Source organism: Rhea americana, unplaced genomic scaffold, assembly GCF_003343005.1.
Source record: "Rhea americana isolate MKP2758 unplaced genomic scaffold, rheAme1 scaffold_20, whole genome shotgun sequence".
In the NCBI taxonomy this organism is placed as follows: Eukaryota; Metazoa; Chordata; class Aves; order Rheiformes; family Rheidae; genus Rhea; species Rhea americana.
In genome coordinates, this window is record NW_028186150.1 from 2,380,780 (window position 1) to 2,408,338 (window position 27,559).

Genomic DNA, 27,559 nt, shown 5'->3' on the forward strand with positions numbered 1-27,559 from the left:
TATTAATGCACTGAGCAACCCAGCTCTTCTTTTCAAATAACACAGAAATCACCCCAGAAAAGGGTGCATCGAAGTCATCAGTCATGGGCTCACTGTGGAGAGGACCAGGTTTGACAACTTCGACACTGCACGGTTTAGCAATGGATAAATGCCCTATGTMCATGTAAGGAACAGTCAAGGTAAAGCTGCAAAATACTGAAAATTAGAGCTTAAAATGGCACAGAAGTTGAACGGTGCTCATTCATTGACACTTGACTAAATATACAACTCGAATGACATGAGAAGGAAAAAAAAAGGCTGCAGCACGATGCTACCGCTGATGTGATGTATATTACACATTTTGGTCTCTAACAATCCTCTTAGCGTTAATGAGAAATAAATGTTACAATGTAACATTAAAATTATCAGGAGCAATTAACAATAATAGTATCTGTGAGTCTCCATAGCAATTAGACAATGAATCAGATGGCAGCACCGTTGCGCAGGACTCCTCTCCCCTCGGCTCCCCGAAACGCGCGCCGAGCCCCGCGGCCCCGGGCCCTGCCCGCCGCTCCCCCGGTGCCTGCTTGGGTTTTTCTCCCCCTTCCCAAACAGCAACCGGACTCGGATCAGGCACAGTGATCTGTAATCTAGCAGCCATTTTTCTGAACATAAGCAGCTTGCATTTAAAACTCTCTTGCTCATCTGTCTTCATTTGAAGACTGGGTTAAAAAATAAAATTAATGATTGCTATCAGAGGGAAGATGAGCAGCATCACCAGTGAAAAGTAGCACTGCCACATTTTACCAAGGCTAACATTTTTCACTGGCTGGAAATGGCTGGATATACTTGTAAACATTATTAAAAATAATAACTTAATGTTTCCTTCCTGTGACTAGCTAGCATTAGCAAGGTATTTTCAATTAGCATTTCCTCCAAGCAATGTAGGTCTTTTACTTCATTTTATTTAAAAAGGGATTTGTTTTCTAATTTTTTTACTTCTGCTGTTGTCAATAATAGAATTCAGTGGAATGGCTGCAGCTTTTTCCTCCCATCACTTACAGTTTGTAAGCCACTGAAAGGGAATGTATGCGTTTGATTTTATTTGCTTTAGCATAGCTGTCCAATGAAAGGAAAAGACATAAGTATGCATTTCAATCTACTCTATAATATTATGCGAGGCTTTAAAATACAAGTAAATAGCATCACATGCTTAAATCAAGTCATTTTGTTTTTAGGGAAAATAAACAAATAATAAAATGATAAAATAATATAGATGTCTTTGCACTTCTTTTTAAAAAAATATGCATTATGAAAAAAACACTCTAAAATCTTTCAGCCAACATTTAACATTCCTATATAGATGAAATTGTTGCCTCTCCAGTTCTAACAAGTCTCTCCTTGATGGACTAATTTTGCTTCATTAAAGAAAACTATACATATATGCTTTTGAATGCTAAACAGACAAATATTATTGCAAATGCAAAGTTGTATCATGGGTTTGGCAGCCTCAAGGTAATAATTTCCTTCAAGTTCAACACAAAGTTGTTGAATATTCCAATTGATTGCATTGGGCAATTCTCTATTCATTTAATCAGATTAACATATAACTTGCATATTCAACATCATTTTACATGCCTTAATCGTATACTGTATAAGAGGTCGCAGTGCAATACAACAAGCTGCAAAAAATCCTGAATTCATTAGTAGTCTTTTAAGTAACATATGTGTATGTTACACACACACATAAATTCAACTAACCTAACCAATTATCTGCTTGTATTGATAGCAAGCAACTTTTAAATAGAAAAATGCATCAATTCTTCACTTGGAAGTAAAGATGCATGCTATACATATAACATATTCATCAATTCCAAAAAAGAATTGATTGTTTCTTTTATTCATACATCTGCTAATTAAAAATTTACTTTTTAAGTACTGTGTGGAACCTTCAATGTCCTTAAATATTTCATATACTTTGACTAGTAAAATTCAGTGACCCATAGAGTACGTTACAACTGCTTTTAAGGTCCTGATTCGGAAAGCCTGTAAGTGCTGACATTTCATTGACTAGTCACAATTTCTAACGTGCTGGTAACAAAAACAGTCCTGGCATGAAGTCGGCTTATCTGCCCATCATTCAAAATTGCTTTCATCAAAGCATTATTAATTCCTCGGTCATATACCTGCAAAAGTAACACTAAACAGTCTTTTTTACACCTACCACAAGTATGAGAAATCAAAGAGTGTCTGACCGTGATTAAACATATTTCATAGAGTAGCAATCTCTTCCCAGGAAACAAAAGCTTGGTTTGTCACCATAATTAGACAAATGTTGTTAGTCACAAAATGAATGTCTAAACACAAGCTAAAATTAACTCAGTGCAACATCCTAAATCCATAGTTATTCCATGGAAATGGAATTATTGGTATATTAAACTTTCACATTTACCACACACGACAAATACCAGTTTTCCTCCTGCAGTCCCAGGAGGAAAATCTTGTTGCACCAATACTGAAGTCAGTTTAAAATGCATGTGTACATAAAGGATTGGGCCCTAGGTCTGTATATACATTTACTTGTATACGCAGATCGCACGTTATACRGAGCCAATACAATGGTGTCCTAATCTGAGACAGAGCATAATAAAAAAGCCCAATAAAGAGGGAAGTGTATTGGCACATGTGAGGCTCAGTTTGCAAATGTACCATTTAGTTGTCATATCAGAATTTAATACAATTTGGGGGTGGAATTAAGGTTGTTTAGCAGCTGATCAGCAAGACTGTTCCTGAGTTTTGCAACGGCTGTATTACACTGTACATCGTGAGCCACAGTCGCTTGGGAGCTGGGGAGAYGGTGAAATCCTCTGAGCACCGAGATCCTACCCTCTCTGAAGCTAGTCCTGCTTGGAGATACATTTCTGTAGTTGTAACAGCAAACAAACAATTTTTTGTTTTGAAATACATATAAAATATATGTGTGTATATATACTATGCATGCACGCATTTGTTTCCACACTTGCCATAGAGAGGAAACCATTTTATGGCAAGTATCCAACCCTTCACATTATTTCCCTGGCAAATGCTAAAATGTCTGTCAACATCATGTAAACAGGCTGGCAGGGAATTTTGAAGAAAGAAAATGAAAGCTGCCATTTATTCTGTGCCTGACACCATTTAAACATTTTTCAAAACATTAAATGTTGAATTGCCATTTAAAATTTTGAATCATTCATCAACATGACATAAGGTGGCATGCGTGTCCTTATAAATTCAAACAGATCAATCCCAGAATGACCTACTAAAATGCAATCAAGAACCTCAAAGCATGTAAAGGTGCTATAAACCATGCAGATAGCACAGCGACAAGATGGTGCTAAACAACATATCTGGTTCTGATCCTCCAAACAGGGACAGTTGAACACGGTTTGATTTTGCAGAAGTTGAGCGGATACAGTTAAAAGAGGGCGGTGTTTTCTCAGACTGGTTAATCAAGCAGCCGTTTAGCTCCTGGGACCTGTCTGGGGACTTGTGCCATGCTGGAGGTTAGCAGCGCTGGCACAGCCGCCTCCGAGGGGCACAGCAGAAACGCTGCAGATGCCTGGCTGGTAGGTACTCGAGGGCCTCGGTTCCTGGTCTGTTTTCACCCCAACACTTGCGACTCTTGAAGTGCTAGTAAAAACTTTGGCCAGAAATCATATCAGTTGAAAATTCCTTTGAACACATCCTGCTGATCCTAGTGATTTGCTGGGCACCTCACTGTTTGTTGTGTGACAAGTTGGACTTTGGACAAGGTCAGCTCTTGAATCTTGATTATGTTTTTTTCCCCTTGAGCCAGAAGACATTGATTTGTACATCTAGTTTACCTTGTTTTCTTAGCCATTTGTGACACAGTACAACAGTTCCCATCGAAAAAAGTGTCATGTAAATAAATTACAACTTAGGACGTATACATTAAATAATTTTATAAATGAACTTTAAAAATGAAGGAATAAAAAATGCCAGTCCCAGCTTCTATGGCTGCAGTGATTATTCTGATCATGTTGTCATGTGTAATGAAGCACAGTCCCGTCATTAATCAAAAGAACCAATCAGATAACTAATTTAGGCAATATTCTTTACCACAGGACATGTCGGTCAGTAAAAATGCATTAAAATAGCAAAAGATCAATAGCAGACACTAGGGATTGTATTTACAAACCAGTCCTAAACTTTAGGGTATAACATTCTCAGTCATACTGGGCACCAGTTTTTCTTAAAGATTAAAAAAAAAAAAAGGTAATATAAATGCTGAGATTTTATTTTCAGTTAATAATATGCATTTGAAGCTGTCTGTTACAAATGTATGAATTGCTGTGTTATTTAATGATTTCCACAAAAGTGTGTTTAGCCACCTTCTAAATACACTCTAACTAGACTAGAGTGACACTGCACAGGAAATAGTTGGCAGGATCAAGATTTACTGATGTGTGCCTTCAATACCTTATGTGGAAGCCCACATCAAATACTATACCTGGCAAACACTATTTATGTTCTGCCTTGGGCTGCCTTGTGTTTTACATAGTCAATACCTTTATTTAAATGCAGATTGAAGGAAAAAGGCATACTTTTCCTAACTAGAATCCTTTTTTCCTTTTAAAAAGAATTTTTGCAAATCATTCTGAAAACAAGAAAATGCATCTCAAAAGTGAAATCTCTCCATTGGAATTAATCCTTTCAAGATGTTAAAGTATAAAAGAGAAGTGTGCCTTGGAGTTGTTGGAGTTGTGTTGCAGCCTAAATAAAACACGCTGCCCAGCTGCTCGCATAGCATCATTCCTGCAGGACTCTGTCAAGACATGGACTTCTCTCGGGTTTGAGAGAAGCCACTCTACGCCGCCAGGCTAGAGAGCCACTTACATGTTAATAYGAAGTATAAGTATAAAACCACAGTGGAGTTATAAGCTCAGTATGTGTCAGCACTTAACCAAAACCATAATGAGCCACATTTTTCAAGTTCTGCGTGGAAGGTGCATGAAACGAGGGAGCGCTCATATGCCTACACTGATGTCTTCAAGGAGAGGTGCAGCAGAGCAGGAAGATGCAATGTATTTATGTAATCTCTGTTTGGGAATACATATCCTATTTTCATGAAAACTCAGGAGTTTCCCATTCCTTTGTAAGCAAAGTGGACCCAGAAACATCACGACAAAGTGAAAAGGCATTTGTCATCTTCAGCTAAAGTGGTGTATTTTGCCAACACTGTAACAACTCACTTGAACTGCTGAAAATTGTTCCTAGCAGTCCAGTTTTGCTGCAGTCTCTCAGACACTGTGCTATTGCCACACAGAATGGAAGGAAAGCATCAAATGACCTAGTCAGGATTTGCCATGTGTAGGGAAAGGATCAAGAAATTTGGATAATACATATCCTGAAAAAAAAAAAAAAAAAAAAAAAAAAACTACAATGCTATTTTTCCAAAATGGCAATGAATTTGTAACAAAAATGAACTGCATATAGCTTCAGAAAGCGATACATGTAAAGAATACCGGGGATCTAGCAGGGTCCCTGAACCCGTGCAGATGGGTTTACACGTAACTTACCCTGCTCCTGCTACCTAGCCCTGGTCCTTAGGAGTGGGCTGGATACCCGCATGCGGCACACTGCGCACAGCCATGAAGATACACTTCATTTGTGCAGAGATTTTCACAGCAACTCACGCTTGCCTATTGGAGTTAAATCAGACCTCACCAAACATAACAAAAACAACATCTTCTCTCCTCGAAGCGGGAAGTACCTTCTGCCCTGAAATGCTGCTTTTCGAGTGGCTGTGCAGAGGGAAACGGAAAGGCCATGCAGCCCCGTCCGCACGGCAGCCGTCAGCGGCCGGTCTGCAAGGAGTGGGAGAAACCAGCCAAAGAGCGTCTAGAGAAAGGGCAGGTCTGCGACGACGCTGCCGCTTCTCACCCTGACGTATCTGTTCAGCTCGCCACGATCCACGGCTTTATGGCCTCCTGAGCTATTGGTTGTATCTGCGCTTTTCTATCTCATCGCACTCCTCGGATGATTCTTACCCAAAATGATTGAATTCCTGTTTGAACTGCTTCTGCTTCTGGCCTCCTCAGTGTTCTAAGTGCTGCATTTATTTTTGCGAAGTATAGGAAAAATACTTCTTTGTTAAAGTTTAAACTTGCTTCCCAATAATTTCATGCAAAGCCTCTTAGCTCTTGAATAACCATTCCCACCTCTACTCTCCATTTCAGACGTCTGCTCTGATATATCCTCTCATAGTCATGTCTTTCACAAGCCAAAAGATTCTAGTTTGTTTCATTTCTTATTGCCCAGGAAGCTATTCTGGATCTTTCCACAGCTAGGAATGAACCTCCATTTCTGCAAAACACTGAAAGATGAAGCAGTGTCCCTGAGATCAGTTACGATGCTCATGAGCTTAACAGTAAGCATATGCTTAAGCACTTTGAGGCCTGACAGATTTCACAAATAAGCAAATGGAAGACTACTATGGTACGSTAAAATACAGCTAGTAGCACTTATTTTTAGAGGAGCAGGAAAGCATCTAGGAGACATGTGAGCTGCTAAGGATCCTTGTATTTTTTCTGTTGTTTTGAGAGGTTTTATGAGATAGTATTTGTCTACGTTTTTCTCAGAAACACAGGACCTTATTTTATTGTACATAATTCAATTATTTCCTTCCATCCAATAAAATAAGCTCATTCAAATAAAATCAGAATTACTTTCCCTTTTTGGCTTGTGTACAGCATCTTTTGTACCCAGCTAAGCAATCTTCACAGTGCTTGGCAATAATCCTGCTTAGAAGGGCAGGATTTAGAACAGATGCAGACTTCTCCATGTCGGGGTGCTACCAAGTTCTCTGCTGATTAGTAGGGTGCATAATTGAGTATGACAGAATATAGATTTCTGGCAGAAAATCATTTCTAATGGGAGAAGCCACTTGCTGAGGACACCCACTTCAATTAAAGGTGGACCATGCTTCTAAGTTAGGATGCTAACCCCATGACTTCTCCCATAGACCCCATTTCTGCCTTTAGGATATAGGAATCAAATGTCTGGACATGGCATTAAAAGAGAAACTACCATGGAGATAATGCATAAACTTAGAAGTAAAAACAAGATTTCACCAGCAAATAGTCTACGGAAGCAGTCTTGCATGCAGCAACAACATCTGATCACAGAATACAGTACAAATACTACTCAGTCACCATATACTCTGGTATTCGCTTACCTCCAGCTAAGTGCAAGAACTCAGGTGTGTTTAATTTGCTAAATAGTCATTGTTGTGGATGTTCTTGTATGTGCAACAGTTAGCTGTTTGCGAGCCATTTAAGCTAAGTCCATGTATACACCTCCCACTTCAAAACAGAAGGGGTGGAAAGCTAAGTCCTTCTAATTTGCCACAGAGCAAATTCTGAGAAAGTCCGGATCTATTTTAACACCAAAATGTGAAGCTTAATGCAAAGCCCACTGAAGTCACAAGGAACCTTTCTATTAGCTTAAATTCTGTCAGTGACTTCTTTTTAATTAGTCTCAAAGCAACAAGTTTTGCTTGTCTTTTAATATCTTCATTTGCTTGTTTTTGATTAGACAGCATGTTTATAATGATCTTGCTCTAAAGTAAAGGAAAGGTTGGAGCATAGTGTCTGTTACAGACAGACATAGGAATATGAGGTTCCTTGAACCAGATATGAGTCCCAGTTTTAGCATGTGGTTATCTTCTTGAAATCAGCAATAATCCTTATGTGCTTAATGTAAGGCATGTGCTCAAGTGCTTCATTTGATTAAAGCCTGATTGATTGGGCTAAGGCTTTTGATCTTGGCCTCTTTCAAAATAAAAAAGAAAGGGAAAACCAAGATCAGTTATAGACCACTACTTTTACAGCACTATGTCTGCCACTGTCACTGCTTCATGGTAGTGGGGAGTTTATAGGCAAGGAGAGGGTCTCTCGGTGCCGCACGGACCCCAAGGGAGACCGGTGGGGTCCTCTGCTCCCCTAAGGGCTGTGCAGCCCAGGGATGCTGGCATGTGTCCAGAAAGGCTTTAGGACCCTGCCAGGGCAGCACAGAGAAGTATATGGAAAAAAGAGAGAAAGCCTTACATATTGCACACCCCCACAAAGTTTTGGAGGCTGCCGAGGGCCAGGGTTATGGCATTTACCACTGCCACTTCTGCAATGGCTTTTTATTGCACAACAAGTTTCCCTCTGAGCRTTTCAAAAGTGCCTGGACTGTGATCACATACAAGACTCACATCTAAAATGCAGCAATTCAGAGAGTAAAAAATGTCAGCTGGTTAACACTATACAGCTACAGTACAAACCAAGATGTGAAACATATCGAGCTGAAACTACAGGGGAATTTTAGGCATAAAATGTAAATGCTCAAACTGGAGTTAAGCCAGCACACCAGGATTCACACCCCTGTCTTGCAAAAATAATGCAATGAGGTGTGTGAACCACAAATAATCATGACCTCAAATTTATGTCTTACAGGCATCTTAGCATGACGTTCAGCAGTACTGTCTTCTCCCAGCACCACACTGGGACGTTTGTTCTGGGCTGCCTCAAAGAGAAGAATCTCACCTCCTGGTTTACCAGCCCCGCCATGTGAAGTACAACGGGTCTCTTTAGAGGTCCCTCACTCAAGTAATGATGCCTCACAGCTTGTGAGATCTAGTAGCATCACAGCATTAATTGGCATAACTGCAACTATAGCACGAGGACTCTGTGTCTTCTAAAATATTTTTTAAGGGGCTGTGCTTATTTTATCTGAAGCTTTTAATGAACAAGGCCATATATTTTTATTGTAGTTCTGAAGATGACAATAATAAACACAGATAATAAGTTGTAGAGAGAATATGAAGAGTGATGTAGGGTATTATTTAATTCTTTACTACATTTACAGTTAAACTTATGCCTTAAAAAAAAAATCTGAATTTACTGCTGTAATCCCCTTTCATATTAAAAGGATTTCACGATAGTGTGGGTCAAACATTTGACATCAAAATGCTTTAGAAACATACACATCTGTTTTTGTTAAAAATATTTCAAGGAAATATTTACTTTCCTCAGGGAAAAAAAAAAAAAAAAAAAAAAAAGTTGGGAAACTAAAGAATCAAAATATACCATGAGAGAAAAAAATACTTTTTTGACATGTTATTGGGAAAACTGTAATATATTATATGTGCCGGCCCTTTCAAAAGAGATGATACAAGCTGTCCTCTCCTCAAGAGATTCTGCAATAACTTGTCCTATTAGAGAGTCAGCAAAGGATACACCCGGTGGTAAGAAATGCTGGCCCAAGCCCTGGGGCTAATTTGAGTCTAGAGCTGGCTGGTTATTCCAGCACAAAGAGCTCCAGCAGCAGTACAGACTGGCACTATGCTCTTATTTTGATGAACTTTTGAGGGCTATATAGGAGATATAACCAAAACAAAGCAGCTACCACTAAAGAAGCACTTCATCTATGTTCCTCAGACAAGTTTTGGTATCTAGCCAATAGTTTGAAAATATATATTTTTGAACTCACCACACAAATGCTGCAGCTCCGTAACCTGTAAAATAGCAGGGAATATGAACAGTGGGGTCAAATCACTTTAAATCGCTGCAGCTCTCCCTCTATACCCCAACCTGGAGGAAAATGGAAGGGGTTACGTTTACCCCGAGCTCTGTCCTCATTAAGATGATTCTGCAGCACATACTGAATCCAGCAAACTGGATAGTTATTTTTGAATTATGCTGCATCTAAAACACAACAGTTTTTAAAGTTTAAGGAATCTGATTAACTTGGTGTTCCAATTGACAGAAAAGTGACAAGGTCCAGCAGAAACAGATGTTCCCTGCAAGTTGCTTCTTCCATCCCACGCATCTTTTAAGCAACATTCAAATTCCATTTGGCATTTCTCCCAATATTTTTTTCCCRTTGGAAAATTTGGTGCTTATCTCACTGCTATAAATTTAATAATAATATTAAAGAATGTCACTCGCATTAAATCTAAGAAAGTGAGACTATGGTACCTAGCTTTATGCTAATCCCCTTCTAATACTCTTACCTTGACTGCTCTTTTTTGCTAAAATTAATACTCTGATCAAGGTAGATTAGTACGTGAAACCTACCATGCCTGCTGCACTCTGCTAGAGATTTTATATCTGTCTACATGCGGAGCAGTAACATCCTTCGGCAACACGGTGCTGCAGTGAAGAGGTTAGGTTCTCGAAGACAGGAGCAGCCCTGTGTCAGCGGGGAAGGGAAAACAGCGGTATGGACCTAACACTTCGTACCAGCTGAACACCTGCCTCATGGTAAACCAAAATGCAGGTCTGTTAGGAGAGTATCGGTACAGAGGGGTATCAGTGAATTGCTGAGGAACCCTAAATATGTGTCTCTTAGTGATTCAGTATATATTAAAAAAGAATTTAGAGAGATCCAACCACATCATATCTACTGAATAAGAAAAAGCCTTAAAAACAAAAGAAGAGAATGTATGTGTGTGTATATATTATACAGTTTAATAACTCTACTCTAACTACAAATTAATTCAAATCTTGTACTTGCATTAAAAATGAACTCTATCTATTTTATGTTGATCATTAACTAAGAATATTTCACACTAGAGATTTGTCATATTAAGGAGAATTGAAACCACTTATATCAATTAATTGTATTATACATAATCTTTACATAGATTACCAAAAATAATTTAGATTCTATATTAAGGAAATATYAAATACGAATTCTGCAAGGAGTCATGACCCAAACTCTGTCTAAATAATATTGCGGGATAGGGAAAGGAATTACAAAAAATAAGTGTTAATCAAGAGCTGATTGTGATTTTTTTGGTGAATTTTTTCCTTTGAAAAATGCAACATAATGTAATTTCAATGTGTTGTGCAAACATGCCCTGTCCTTAGGGATGGCATCTCAGAGATGGGATGGGGAAGCAAAGCTATAGCCCAGTGGTTCCAACAAGCAAACAAGCAGAGCAAGAACCTGGAACTAATTCTTCTACCTCCCAGAAAGGCACAAACTGCTTGCTTTGGGATCTTTATTCCTCTTACCACACATGCTTTTTTAATCAAAAACATTTTTTTAATTTTTTTTATTAAAAAAACCAACCTAAGTACTTGAGTACTAAAAAACTGCAAGATCTTGAAGCCATAGGATTTCCCAGTCATCTTCAGTTTTCATTGATAAGTAGCCCCACTAGCCTATGACAACTGTCAAAGCAACCACACAGTGAGAGAAGAAAGCTTGTTTTTGCTATAGGGCGTTAGGTCAAGCAGTGCTAAGACTGTCCCTAAAGGGCACGAAGCCTGCAGAATTAAGAAATTTGAGTAGCTCCAGAAAAGCATCAGCCGTTACAAACAGTCAATGAAGATAAGCAACACTAAAGGTTTGTGAGTACAGCCAAACGTTCATCTCCATACAGTGCATGGCAACCACTTCCAAGCAGCAGCAGCGGAGCGGAGCAGAGAGGAGAGGACCACGGAGCTGGAACACCCCTAGGCATAGAGGAGGGGGCTAGAGAACATGAGTAATCATGAAAAAGCACAAGTAATGCAGAAGGTGCTGTACCAGTCCCGGTGGGGGCGAGATCCTTGTCATGGGAAGTAGAAATAAACGCTTCCTAAATAATTGCTTTCTTCCTCCGTAAAGCTGGCTTTTGGAACACACAACAGAAAGAGGCTAAATCAATCAGATGTAGTGTTCATTGGGAATTATTTTAGTGGTTGTACCAATGCAGAAGAACTAAAGTAGTCACAGAAGACAACATAAGCAGTATCATTTAGACGACACGGGCTTTTCTCACCTCAGAGAAGGCAACCACTTAATCCAGACGAGATGCATCGCATGAGGTAGAACCTATGTGTGCACAATATAATAGTTACCACATCTCTCCTGGGAGACCATTAAAATTTTGTATATGAACTGTCATGATATTTCCACAAAAATATGTTATCTTCTGCATGTCAAAACACAGAGCTTTAGGTCTGCTTATCTTTCCCCAGAGGAGGAAACACAGCCTATGTCACAGCAGGCTCTTTGGGAAAGTTTCTGTTGTGATGCTTTAGCACTTTGCAATGCCTGCCATTCCTCACACAATCTGCAGACAGCCCAAATACTTCCTAGAAAGAAATTTCGATACAAATTTCCCCAGAATGTGATTGGGGAATCATTCAGTTTCTGAACACAACTGCCCTACAGCTGACAGAAAGCCCTTTGACATATGCTAACTACTAGATTTGCAAGCAGTGAGTGTATGTGCTGTAGATCAACTTCCAATAATGTTATACTCATCTCAAAAAGAGAAACAGAAACTTGGCAAAATATATCTGGTTTTACTTGAACTGCACCACCATTTAGAAGCCCAGAGACAGAATTCCTAAGCAACAAGATCCTTTTCTCCTATTCACCTGAATAATATTCTGCATCTGTGCCATATCGTCCTAGCATCCATCACTACCCAGTACCTTCTTCCTGCAGGAGGAGTTAATGACAGAGGAAGCATCAGAAGTCCCATGAAAGCCCCAAGATGGCTCAGTGTATTGCAAATGCAATGTGAAAAATCTGAATTTGAAAATAGATCTGTTTAGCTTATGGATGGTAAAGGGAATCAATTAATTAACAAGTGACATAAGGACCTTCCCATGTTGTCACTTCAATATAGCTGTGCTACCTGGAAGCAAGCAGAGCTCTGAGCACAATGAGGCTCACTATGACCACTCATTTTGCTGTGCAGCTCCCACCTTTCAGGGAGCTGAAACTGTCAGCACTAGCTTCTGTCAAAAGCATCTCTGAAGCTTTTGCTGCTGTCTGAAATGTAGAAAGGAAGGGGAGTTGTAAGGATGCCATGAGCAGGGGAGGACTGTTTGCAACACTGCCATGAAGGAAGGCTTCAAACATGCGCTTTGCTAAATGAGATTATTTTCTTTGTTTAGGAAAAGCTGCAGACAATGTAATCTGAAATTTCAGTAACCATTCTGATAACATTTTTAACGCAGCTGTATTCTGGGCAAAAATGCAAACAGTTATTAGAACACAAATGTGCGCCTATCTTCAAAATTTGAAATGGAGAACAATTTCAAAACTTCAAACATTCTGAAAAAGATCTTTCTAAATCTTCCAATGTAGTTTGTCTTCCTAGACCTGTCTGTCCAAGAACAGGCAGTGTGACTAATCTCTCTCAGAGCCATGAAACCCAAACTCATGACATTAAAAGCCAACTCTTGACTGCATTCTCTCCAACAAGTTTTGGGGAGATCATAGTGAAAAACACGGTGTAAGTAGCAATGTCCGGTAACAGATTACCTTCTCTCTAGATGCAATGTCTGTAACAGAACATTTTCACTCAAAGGATTTAAAGTAAAAACTTTGCTTCAGCAAAGTAAGAGGAATTGAAGACTAAGGGCATGTTATGCTACACTTCTGATATTTAATATCTATAGAAAAAAAAAACAAACCAAAATAATTTTATTAAGGACCAAAGATCAGAATAACCATTTTCATTAAAAGAGACAGACTTTTCTAACAATGGAGGCACTGACAGTCAAAGCAAATTATACTTTTATACATACAATCATATTTTCATCATGTGTTTGTAGGTCTACTATAGACCAAAATCATGTTGCATCTTTTCATCTAAAAGCCAGTTATTTTAAAGAATGACCTTACCACTGCAGTGCTTAACAGCACTGAGCTAAAATAGGAACTTGGTTAGCAAGCATCCTGCTTAATAATGCAGCCTCTGGATGGCTGTACATTTAACATGTTCATCAGCAAAACAAACCAATTTCACTCACCTAAAGTAGCCTAAAGATGTCCCTACAACAAGCAGAGGAGGAGGGTATACAAGGTATCCAGGTATGTTTAGTTTGTATGCATTAGCAAAACCACAAATCTTGTAGCTCTGTAAAAACCTGCAACAATGCCCTGATTTTCAGAAACTCTAAGCACAAGTTGAGGGAAAGGGTCTTAAAAACCTAGTGGAAGCCCCATGGAAGCAAGGGAAGTGTATCGCAATGATGTGTAATGCATGAAGAAATCGACATGCTGGTCACCAATTTTTAGCCAATTTTACACATTATAGAAAAGATGACAGGGATATTGAAGAATATACAAAACACAGGATAAAAGGGATGACTGCTCATCTGGAAATAAACACAAAACCTCAGAAGAACGGCTCTTGGCTTGGAGAGGAAGTGAATTTCCGTCTCCAAGCCAAGCCTTCAGCATAGTTTGGTTGATTCAAGACCAGCCAGAACCCACCACCACAGTCCTCTGAGTCACACTCAATACTTCCACCAAGCCTCCAAGGCTGCAACGGGCTGGGGGGTTCACAGGCCTGAACCCATGCGCACCAGATCTCAGCAGAGGCGGGTGGTGACACAGGGAGCCCAGGTGCCCTGGCGGCATCGCCAACTCTCCCCCAGGAAAAAAAAAAGCAGCAGGAAGATCTCCGTGCCCTGCACCCAGCGCTGCCCTCATCGCACCACTGTGAGCACAGGCTCACCAACAAGTCGACACGCTCCTTTGCTCTTTTCCTTTTCCTTCCACTTTTTTGCTCCAGGTGGATGGATAAGATTAGAAACATGCATATAATAATACCAGTCTTCATTCAGTTTCTTTTTTTAATCTCTGCCACCTACTTTGTCTGCTGCTCTCTTTCACGTAAATCATATAATTATTCTTTCCCACCCACTCTACGTTTTAAGTGACATTTGATTAACAAATAAACTAACTCTTAATAAGAAAACTATTGTCTAAATAAGCAGCAATACTTAAAATTAAGTACTTTAAATACACCTAATTATGTATTTAATCTGGATTTAACAGGATATGCATTGTATGCTAACTAAACACAAAAATTAGATTTCTTAAAAGGTACTTATTGAGGTTTAACAATTATGTAGAAAATAAGTATTTGCTACAAGCTGGCACATATGATAACCTTTATTTTCTTTAAATGACATTAATGGTTAAGCACTTTGTCCAGTGACCTCACTTGTACTTGCTTTGTGAATAAATATATGCATGTCATACAAGAATAGGATTGTTACCTATCACAATCACATTAAATAATAATTTTGAGGAATATTCCTAAACATCTTGAACCCAGAAACATCAAGCTGGCTTCCCATATACACCAAATTACCTATAAGCCTTGTGAGGCTTTTTTTTTTTTRATCTACCAGCATCTGGTAACTACCAAAGCTCAGAATTTGTGGTCTGTAGGAAACAAGAGCAGTTGAGAATAGGTTTTCATGCAGACAGTGAAAACAACTTTATATTTTTTTCTCCCCTAAACCTCCTGTAGAACGGCAATTCATCAGAGCTGCCCCAGAGCCGTGCCTGCCGGAAACGTGTGGGTCTGCTGGGTACATCTCTCTGGATTTGGGGACGGGGATCTTCCTAAGCAGATGCGAGTGCCAAAAGCCGAGGTCCCCAACCCGCGCAGGCTTCGTGGCGTGGCCACCTCCAAGCCGCGAGGGCTGGCAGGCAGCCAGGCAGCCAGGCAGGTGACCTGGCAGCAAACCAGGCAGATTTACAAGGAAAATCTGCTTAGCAGGCGAGCTTCCCTCGGAAGATTCATTGAAAGCCAGATGTTTTCACGAAATGTTTTGCTTTTGACGAATCGGCATTTTCTGATGGAAAAGCTTTCTGCCTGGAAACTTCCTCTGAGCTCTGCTGGCAGCCCCTGCAAGGCTGGATTTCCCCACACCTATCTCAGCTCTCACCCCTGCTCCAGCATTTGCAGGTGCACACAGCTGCTGGTGATGTCAAAGATCCATCTGCTCATTGGTCAAGGGGTGGACGTGGACAGGAGCCCACACAGGGTCGCAGCCCCTTGCATCACTTCCACTTCCGAATGTTCGATTCAGGCAAAAAGAGGGGCCAGAACTGAGCAGAGCAGGGGCAAACGGTGCCCTGCCTGCAGCGTCCCTTGCCTGCCCTGGGAAATCATGGATCCAGCCAAATACCAGTCRTTTTATGTTGGTGGATGTTCCTGGGGTCCTGTCATTGTACCCACCTTCCTCACCACCCTGCAGACACGGCAAGTTGATGGCAAAGGCAGGAGCTTACCCGCTAGTCAACAGGGGCTTTGGCCATCGTCYCGCCCCCAGTTTTGCACCAACTGCCTCAAATACATCCAGCCTCTGCTGCCAACCCAGCAGGTGCTGAAAGCCATACACCACGAATCTGATGAGCTTTAACTTCCAGGCCTTTCTGCCACCTTCTGCCGTGTAATGCTGATTGCTGGTACGAGCAGCAAAAGGCAGCTAGCGCTTGACAGCTGTAACACAGCTCAGAGCAGACAACAGTTTATATCTAAGAAAGACATCCTTAATAGAAAGAAATAGACATAAAAGTGGAGAAAAGAACCATGATGCACACAGGACTTGGAAAGCGACTGAAAGGGTGGTGCTCCTTTCAAAACACCGGTTGTCTTCAAGTAGAGCTGAAGGCAAAGAAGTGCAAAGTGCTGATGAAAACTCAGCTTAAAGACTTCTTTTCTGATGCAAGAAATGCCATATGTCTTTCTCTCAGCAGGCCAGTCCCATTACTTTACTTCTGGTGCTATGGTAAATGGTATACACTAAACAGTCACTAAGTCTTCAGAAATCTCATCTCTGCTATTATTTTTCATCTGTGAAAAGCAATGTCAYTTTATTCTCCAGACATAGCTATCTTTCCAATCAAAGGTCACTTACTCTTTAATACGTGAAGTATTAAAAAAAATCTCTTGAACGGATTTGACATCACATATGGAACATCTGTCCATCCCAAGGTCTCCAAATGCTAACACATACTCTGACTAGATATATTAGAATATCCAAATAACTGTGTGTCGAATATGACATTTTCTTGTGCTAGTAAAATCCAGGTGAAATTCATCAACTTCAGTAGATTACAGATTCAGAATTCTGTAAATCAGGGAAGAATTTGGCCCTGTACTTTAATTAACATTTTAAATCAAAACTGTATTTGAAAATGTTCCAAAATTGCAAGAGATCATAAATAATCTTGGTCTGCAACATAAGACTAGAGCATACTTGTGCATTCTTTGGTTTATAAAAATGTGCTTTTTATCAAACAGCAATTACGGTTGTGCTTGAAACGATCCCCCTTACATTCTTCAGGAACGTTAAATGACTGCGGAATACCAACACTTTCCCTTTACTCAGGAATTCAAAGCAATTCCCAACAAAACGTTGGGGACGCCAGATTCGGAGGGCTGCGCCGTTAAAAGCCGCTGAATTTATTCCACTTACACATTCGTTCCGCGGAGCCCGCATTTGCGATAATAAATAATGTTTAGAAACAAACAGGTGATTTCCGTAAGAAGAATCGACAGCGTTTTTTGAAGGCGGCGGTTTCTGCGGAAACCTTTCCTCTCCTCGTCCTCGCCTATCTGCAGGGTATTGGCAGCTCTGACAAGACTTTGACTATCCAGTCAGCGGGAGCCGGGGACGTGCGGCTTGTGAGGCGCGAGGCGGCCGCCAGGCGGCTGAGGCGGCGCTCGCGGAGGTGGGCTCACCGAGCCCGCGGCCCACGGCGTCGCGGACGCCTCGCGCCTCGCCGGCGGGGCCGGTAAGGCGGAGGGGGGCCGGGGGAGTGAACAAGCAGCGGAGCAGAGGCAYCCCTCCGCGGAGGGGGCGGAGGAGATGCTCCAGCTGCCGACATCTGCTGTCGCAGCCCTCGCCTGGGCGCGCGAGCGCGGCGGTGCCGCCGCGGCCGGGAGCGCAGCGCGCGGTGCCGGCCCTTGTCTYGCAATCGGCAGGACTTCGCGAAATGCGTTGCGGAAAAACGCCTGTAATCCATAACTAATATCCTCTCCGTATTTATCACATCCGACCGGCAGGTCAGTTGATAGGAGATTATCCTAAGAACATTTCACACAAAATTGGATTAGTACAATATGCTTTGCACTTGCAAAATCATTCACAAACTTCAGGTGGTGCAAAGCCCAGGATGTTTTTCTGCTTGGTGCTTTTYGCGACAAGCACTCTCGACATGTTTTCCTGTGATCTGCATTAGTTACCTATTCATATTAAGATGTAGTTCAAGGTTTACATCTTCAGATTCAAAAAGTAAAAGTCAAAATAGTGCTACCGAGAAAGTCTCTTTTAGATTTAAATGGCAATATAAATTATTACACACATTTAATTAATGCCATAGGAAAGATCATGAGCATTGAGGACACCATAGGAAGGACGAGTAGCGAGGACAAATCTTATCAGTTACAGCCACATAAGTCTGGAGTCATTTCACTGATTTCAGAGCTTTCTCTCCAAGACTATCCAGGCACAAGGCCACTGGCAGCAGAATTTGGGCTTCCATCACAGACTTTTAAATTGTATTTATTTATTCCTCTGAGCYCCAAATCCTTGTCAGTAAAAGCCTCTAAGTCTGTGAGCTCTTCCTTATAAAACTGAAACTGATGTTCATCAAATCTTTGGGATACTTAGACATATGGATAAGATAAGCATGGATTAACTATGCCTGACCATGCATATCAATTAAAGAGAAAATTTTGCTCCGAGATAAGGCAGCAATGAAAATCCACAAGGCACGACATGCAGAATCACAAAGACAAGAAGGTCAAATGTCCGTGACACTCTTGCACATGGCAGGACACAATACGGTCAAGAAGACATGGCCAGTTAACTGAGGAGAGGTGAGAAAAAAAAACAGCTATAATATTCAATATGAATTATCAGAGGTAGACATACCCATCTGAACTTTTAAAGTTATTTTCTGATTAACTTTTGCACAACAACTTTCTTTATTGCCCTAGCTCAAAAGACCGCTCACTGTAGTCCTACGCATGAAATGGTATGGTACACAATAATGTGAATATGCCTGTTAAATGTTTGATAGCTAAAACATTTCTTGCACAGTTGAGCAGAGTTATCATGCACTTGGCCAATCTATCAGTGAGACATTTCTCACTAAGGATTTCAAAGCACTTTATAGGAGTTTATTGCAGGTGTCCTTAACAGGCTGTCACATGCCCGAAGGAGGGAATATTAATGCAATGGTTTCACCTAGKGCTATACACTCACTATACGTTCTTATATCTAAACACAGAAGTTTAGGAAGTTTCTAGTATGGTTCAAAACTGGAAGACGTCTTAGGAGGAAGGCATACAGAGTTACTTATCCTGTAGCTTTTAAGGGTACCTATCACAGTGAAATAATAAAGGGATTTCTTCATAAAACAGCTAGTCCTGAATTTCTAGTCACTGATCCACTGTGGAATGGATGCTTGATASGTGGATGACAGTATGATAAATAAAACGCTCACCAAGAATACCGGGGAACAATGAATGACAGCTACAGATCAATGGACTAGCAAGCATGTTTTCAGCCATCAGTTTATTGTTATTAATACTTTAACTTAATCTCCAGCTTTAAAATAAATGATAACACATTCACTGATGTCTTTCAGATTGGATTTCTCATCTCTAAAACACTGAATCAGAAACGTAACCTGAGAATGACAAATTTACACCCATGTAATAAACTCATTGAAACGAATTACTTATGCCATTCCTGGGAACAAATTCTGCTCGGCCGACTGCCTGGGAGGCAGCACGCCCCCCTGCCTTCATGCCGCAAATRTAAATAGTGGCCTTTTGGGAAAAAAGCTTACTGTACAACTAGTAAATACTTATTTGAAGAAAACGCTGAGGGGCAGATGGAGTTTAAGGTGACCCTCAGGCATTCCTGTGCTGGTGCCCAACTCCTCACCTCCCAGCGCAGGGCAAACTCCGGACCTGCTCGTGCCCCAGCATTATCCAGCTGGTGATATGATTTACAGCAATAATTAGGTTGCTCTAGGTTGCACAAAGAGAGTGGTTCAATGAAGTGCAGAGTGGTACCTAATTATTCTAATGTTGGCAATAATTTCCTGAGTAATACCAAGGGCTCTCCAGCACTGGCAATAAGAGTTCAGTTCCTTCATTATTAGAGAAGAGCCTGTATCATAATACCCAGCTCTGATTCCAGGCTATGAATTTCCCAGTTATCAGACCTTTGCATTCTTTTTYGTTTCAGTGGGGGTTACTGCTTTACTGCATTCAAACCTGAAAAACTATACTAGCCCTAAATAAAGCAACGCTTCCTTCAGCTGCAGCCAAAATACTGGAACATTGCATCCATGGAAGAGAGTCCTATCACCATCTACTGTCAATCGTAATAATTCATAAAGATGCCACAGAGATTTGAATGTAATATTTGATCACTTTTTCTGCTCTTGCCTTTTTGTTGCAAGAGCAGKGTTTGTGAGAAGACCAAACTAGAAAGTTATCAATGCACAGCTATCAATATGCATATTTTCTAGAATACAAAATTCTCCAGTTAATATAAAATAATTGTGGAAACGGTTGGCAAATTAAAGATGGTTGTTATAGATTCCAAAAATACTTTTGCTTTCAGCAAAATACATTTTTAATTACTTTCCTACTAGCTGTCATTTTTCATAAACCAGTCTAGACAACTCGTGCCAAATCATGCAAAAACTGATTTCAATGAAATGCTTTCCTCTAATACCAAAGATCAGAAAATATTCTCTTTTTTAAAAGCACATGTGGAGTTCAACAAAACAGTTCTAGACAAACTTTGCACTTCATGGAGTGTTACAAACAAACAACAAAAAAAAAATCAAAACTTCCCTTTCTGAAAAATTCATATTACAACACAAAATAACTCTTTGCCAATTTTGAAAGACTTGAAAATATAAATACATACATATCCATATTGTATGCAGTTTATTTTTGTTATGCTCTAGATTCAATCACTTTTTCTCAAAACAGATTACTACAAAGCTCAGACTACGAAAATCTGTGTCACCATATATATAAAAAGATGTACATGTTTYTACCATGTCTTTTATCCTTGTTTGTCTTGAACATATTACAATGGAGAGAAAATAAAAAATAATCTGAATTTGCATTTCCTTTACACTTTTGACTGAAATTATTAAGCTGAATTATATCATGAAGAAATAAGGAATTATGTGCTGTAAAGAATGTAGATTTTGCTTTTAGCATCATAATCAATGTCCAAATCTAAAATTGATATAATTGACTGTTAATTAATTCCCTTGATATTTTCATTAGCACATCCAAGCAACAAGTCCTCTGTTTGGCACTTCTGAATTATTCAGAAAGTACTCAGATTGCTATAATGAAGGCGTTACTGTCTGATACTATGCTTGCTAATAAAGTTAAATGCAAGGCATGCTTTTATTTTTCTGCTCTGATTGGACAGTCAAAGATTTCCCTTAAGATATGTGAAATGAAATTTCAGAGCTGCACAAGAAATATCAAGAGAAATAGTTAAAGATATTTTTGTGAAAAAACATCTAGCTCGTGCTATTCTRTACTTTCAACAATGGCAGCTTCCCTGTAAGTCCTACAACACTGAAGAGTGGAGTTGCTGTGGGTGGCACCCAAACCAATTTCTAAGGCTCCTTTGGTTTATCTTGCCCTGGTTTATAAACCATCCATTCAACAGTATTTCYTCAGAAAACGCCCAGGAGCATTTCAGGAGGTAGCCAGTAGCTGGTCCCATGGGTGAGGACACGGTAACAGGAGGCAGCACTGGCAAGGCCACCCGACTGGAGGGAGAGGGAACGTGGKCAGGCACCAGCTTCAAACACCCACCACCACCACCACCTTGTCCCACGAGCAGCGATTTACAGATACACTTGTCCATGCTAACYATCCCTCAAACTAAAATAGTTCTTAGGGTACTCCCAAATATTCCTACAAATTGCTGAGTGAATTTTAGTGTCCTTATTGAGGTAAATCTTCTCTGAACTCCAATGAGGGCAGGAGAAAGTTAGGACTGCTGTTTCTCAATGCTTGTCCATGGCTGTGCTGAAAGCTGGGACAGCTGGTAGGGTTTATGCCAAACTTGGCAGCTTTGTGTCTTTTTTAATGCTGTTTTTTGTTGTAAGGTACTAAATGGCAGAAATCCTATCAATCTTGCCATTCCAAAAGAAGCAGCTCGAGGGGACTGGGTGGTACATTTGATGGATGCACTGTCCTTAATGCACTAGCCTCTTCCCTGAGGCATTATGGTTTTGAATTTAGTGCAGAGAATGAACTGTTCCTCAACTGATGGCAGTAAAAGTTTATCAGTAAAAGATAGTTTTACCTTTCAGACCATCACACCGTTCTCTGACACGATCCTACTTCATACAGATCCTTCAGTGCCAGTGACAAAAACAATAAATAGCCACTACAGAGGTATTTCCTGTTTTTTTTTTCTTTTTTTAAACAGAATGCTGCTAGTCTTAATTAATTTAATATTTGTCACTTGGACACCATCTCCCATATGACAACCTCCAAAGACTTTACAAAGATTAATGACACCCCATTATATCAATGAAGCAGAAAGAATAAGAATTAGTTCACCCATCACTGAAATGCACTCCTTTCTTGGGTGGAACATGACAGCTACTTAACAGTATATAACATGGGAGAATAGGGCCCTGGGGAATCAAGAGCCATGAGTTACTCCAGGTAAAATATTGATCTTATAGCAATGAGGTTAGTCTTCTCAAGAGTTCACCACTGAATAGGTATGTTCTTCCCAAGCCTTCTGATGGATCCTACAGCTACAGGAGGAGAAACATTGCACAGAGGTAATGCGGGAAATGGAGAAAAGCAGTCTATGGAGATTTTATTGAGATTCCTGAGGTTAGAGACTATAGTCTCTATACAGCATATACAGTATACAGCAGGGGTGTTGGAGTACACACTTCTCTGACAAATAGGAGTTAGGTCTCCTTTTGGAAACAAAACCCAGAGAAGCACACTGCCTTCGAACACTGAATGTGCTCTGCTCCTATGCAGAGGGCCAAACCACTATGTATTTATCAACCTCTACTTAAAATCCCAAGGGAAGACTTCTGCAGTTTCCATACATCGCYGCTGACACCTAGCCCTCCGAAGAAAAGGCATTTCTTCCTTCTGGGAGCTGCTGCATCAGTAACTGAGCAGTCTGAAACAGTGAACAAAGGAGCCATAGGCCCTGCACGGAGCGCCTGGAAGCGTCRTTCCCAGGGACACTATATGGAGGACAGCTGCCCAGCGCGGGCGCTTGTCCTACAAGCACGGCATTAGAGTACACCCTCTGCCAGTTATACAGCCACCCCGCCAGCACGACCCTCACCAGCACAAAGCACAACCTGCCTCCTTGCGCCACAAYGGCTGCGGTGAGCTTTCAAAGGATGGGTTCATTTTGTACTTACTGCATAGATGGCTGCATTTTGCCATATAAAACTCATGTCATTCAACTTTAAAAAAAGGGTTTCTGAATATACACTGTACAGCTTTATCAGTTAATATGAACTTGCTGAAAAAAATAAGCACACATTTTTAGATTTGATCCTCACAGTCTTAAAATATTAATCAGACACATGCTCAGTATTTTTTTTTAATCCAACTGTCTCCAGAATGCTTATTGACAATTTACAAAGAGAGGTTAGAAAATAGTAAAGGGAAATATGTAAGTAATTACGGTTCTAGTATTGCAGGGCCAAGTGAAGTAAATTAATGTAATGCAAACATTTTGTGGATTTGTTTAATTATTTGCAAGTACAATTAAATCTGCAAGTACAATTAAATCATACTGCAGTAGRTGGGGGTTTATAAATGGGAATGTTGCTAATGAGTCTTTTCAGAACATTCTAAATTCCTTGCAAAATACAGATACACTTCATGGTTGTTTATATTGACTTGCTGAATAGGTGATGAGCATAAATAGCTGTAGACATATCTGAAAAACTTGAGAACAATTACTTTCAGTTAGTTGCTGATAAAACTCTCTTATGCTGAGGACCAACACAAGACCTTCCCAGCCCTGTTTCCCTTTGGACTTGCCCACAGGGGCTTATARGGGACTTTGGGGAAGGTTTTTGTGACCCACCAGGGCAGACTGAGTAGGACGGAAGTTTGTCAGATCTAGGTAGTATCTGTAGGAAATTCTGACCTCATCAGTGAATAACATCCCACAGATGCCGTAAGTCCATCAGTGCACAGGTAATCCAAATGCAAGAACATGAGACAAATAGGCAGAGCCTTCCCCCTATCCCCCCACCCMAAAAAAAAGCTGCAGCACTGTTCAGCTCTGCTGCCACTGAAGTTGGTGAGTTTATCCAAGAGCCCACACGGAGCTGCAGTAGGCTGTGCCTAGACCTTTTCAAAATTCACCCTTAAGAGACCACATTGTCTTCAATCAAAGAATTAATTTTGTTTAAACCCTCAAGGTTATATGGTGTACCTGGTAAGTTTAAAATCATTTTGCATGCTAAGAGGTTTTTTGACTCTGAAATATATTGCAAGTAACAATTCTACCTCCAGAAATTATATTTCAGATTTCACATATTCACATACAGTGATAGTTAAAAACACAGGATGTTTTTTCCTCTCACAATTTACATTAAAAATTGTTTGAGAAAATACTGACCTAGAAAGCTTTGTCTCAGTTGTATTCACAATGTTCTCTTGAACATCTGAATGACAAAGTCAACGAAATGACTTGAAACCTAAAGGACATTTAGTGACATCCTTTGTCTACTCGCTGTGTAGCATGAAGGATCCACTGTGCAACAGAAGCCATCTTTCTGCCTCAAACTAACAAAGTTGAGAAGTGTTTTGAAAATACATCTTTGACTTTGGTTCTTCAAAGAAATCCTGAAAGAGGTGAAAATGGATAGATTGTTCGAAACACTCCAAAAGGCCTGTGTTCTCCCAGGGACTGTTTAATTACCAACTGATCTGCCAGTCCTTTCAGGAACGGATCAAAAAGCCACAGAAAGCAGTGACTTAGCAAAAAGAAGCAACTTTCTATGTGAGTTTTTTTTTTTTTTCCATTTAGAGAGAAACTTTCCCTTTTTTCATTACATTTCCAGGAATTTTACAATTAGTGGCAGATGTTCTGTGTTGCACGACTTTTACTCTTCTAAGAGATGAGCAAACACACATAGTATTCAATAATGCATAAGTATGTCTTATCTTTTAGGCATTACCTCTTCCCTGTGAGGTCATCAGCCTTTTGATTTTTCTACATTTAACTCACTTGATAGCAGTCAACCACCACACTTGTTTTTTCTTGATCTTTTTCTGAAATTCAAGAAATATCAGTATTATTGACCTGGCATCATTGCAGGTGTTTACTGCATCTATGATGAGAATATTCCCCTCTGCTTCCCTTTCTTCAAATTTTGTAGTCTTGCCCTTAAGGTATCCAGCTTTGGTCTGCCAAGGGCTTTGGTCTACCAAGCTGGAGATGACGGCAGAAGTCCTGTTTGCTTGGCTAAGTGCTGATGGATGTACTGAAGGACGAGAGTGAGTGTGTCTGCAGCAGCAGGGAGGTTATCAGAAAGTAAGGAATCTGTTACTAGCCTTTAAATTGAAAGCTTTATACTCTGTGTTTTTATAAGTGATGTTTTATAGATGTAAAGTGTTCTCAGCCTCCGTGACAGCACCCAGGATACCTTTCTGAAACAAACAGGCACCTGACCTCAGCTGGGGCTTTGATGTGGTGGCTTCAGCTCTCAGGATGTAAATATGTTTATACGCTACAGAAGCTGGTTCTTTAAGATGACTGAATATAATTGCTCTCAAATAGGGATGCAAGCTGGARAGGAGGGGGTCTTCTGGAAAGCAGAACCACTCAGGAATGCTCATATTTTGCACAGCTTAGACATGGGACACTGTCCAAAACAACACCGAGTTCGCAAGTCACTGCTGTTTTCTACCTGCTCTTTTAAGTAAGTAGTTTTCCCAAGTTCAAAATAAGCTCRAATAAGCTCCTTCTTTCCAGTTCTGTGCAAAACTGACTTGGAAGCAGTTTCTAAGTCGGGTAAAGGTTGGAAAAGCTTTTGTTTTCCAAACACAGCCTCTAAACACTGCTTTGGAGGTCATTCAGGAGACCAAGGTTATTTTAAATTCATTGCCGATACCAAAAATTTATTCTAACTAAATGTATCCAGTACTCCGTTCCTCTCCTAGGCCATCAGCCAGGCTCCCAAACCTCCCACATGCAAACTGTTTACCAGCTTAGGCCAAAAAACGGGGAGGATCCACCCGCAGCACTGCGGAGGCGCGTGGGCTGCCGCGCAGGKAGTCCACGGGTTAAGCAGCCTCCCCTCCGCGGCAGGGCCGGCGCGAGGAGCTGGCGTGCGCGCCGACAATGCCTTTCCTTGCTATCTCCCATCTTTTAATAAAGTATTAATTATAAAGGCTTCTCGGCTCATTGTTTCGAGTCCTGAAGAGCAGCATGCTTTTGCTGCCGAACCCGACGGGTTTGGTGCTGCCGGCGTGCGGCGCGAGCCCCTCCGCTGCCGACCTTCGGAGCGGGGCGAAAGGCAGCACGAAGCTCGCCTCCCCCGGACCGCTCGGCGTTTTAAACCCCTGTCGTCACTCACGGGAAGAGTAAACAGACGGGCAGACGAAACATGAAAAGGCCGGTAATAGAGGCATCAACATGCAGTTCTGTTAACTTTAGCTAAAACTGAATGAAAAGTCTGGGAGAAAGAAAAAAATAACCGTAATGTCATCTCCAAGCAGCACTGTCTCTGGTATGACACGCAGTGTAACAGGAGCCTTCAAAGGAAAAATAATATCACTTTGTAATGCTGATATTTTGCTGAGTTATTTATTCTATGACAAAAAAGCATTGTGCTGTGTGAATGAATACAAATTTACTACCCTTAAAAAAAGCAAATGAGAAAATAGAAGCACACCACTACTAAAACTTCCCTTCTCTACATTTCACAATTGACCACAGTTGGTGGCCAGCTGGGGAAATCAGGCCTATCCTGTCACTTTCCATAGCCTGTTACAGCATCTTCTTACTACACAGTCACACATTTACCTGGCTAAATGCAGACAATCACGGATATTCCTTTCCTATTTTGAGCCGGCCAAGCACAAACCACTTCCAGTATAACCCCCCCCCGACCTCCGAAAATTCTCATAAATAGAGAATAATTTTCATCTTCCAGTAGGAAGAATAAAACAATACAAAATCACTTAGGAATGAAGAGTCACTAAGCCTTTGGAGATGTCTGAACATCAGTATTGCTTTTCCTGGGTGGGGAGACAGAGGAGCAGGGGATGTTTCCGACACACAGGTGAACGCCGAGGGCCGATTCCCCCTTGTGATTGTGCACACTTTTCAACAGCGAGGAAGAGCAGAGCAGGAGGACCTTTGAAGAAACTGCGTGAAAAAGAGAGGGCAGGAGGAAAACAGCTAAGCACGATGCCTTCTTCAGACAGTCCCATATTGCTTATCGCACAAACACATTTCCTGCAGTTGCTTTTGCCAGATTTATCCCTGCATATTTTGCATGATCAGAGGCAGTTATTGCTAGAGGATTATTATACATATGTATAGCTTTGCACTGCAGCAGCACCCAGAAGGCCCAGACAGAGCAAGCCACCTCCGTGTAAGGTGGGAACATGTTAAAAAGTGATAGTTGCTATCTGTGGAATTCATAAAATTACTGCACTTACATCTCTCTGAGGTGCACAAGCCGAATACACATAGTG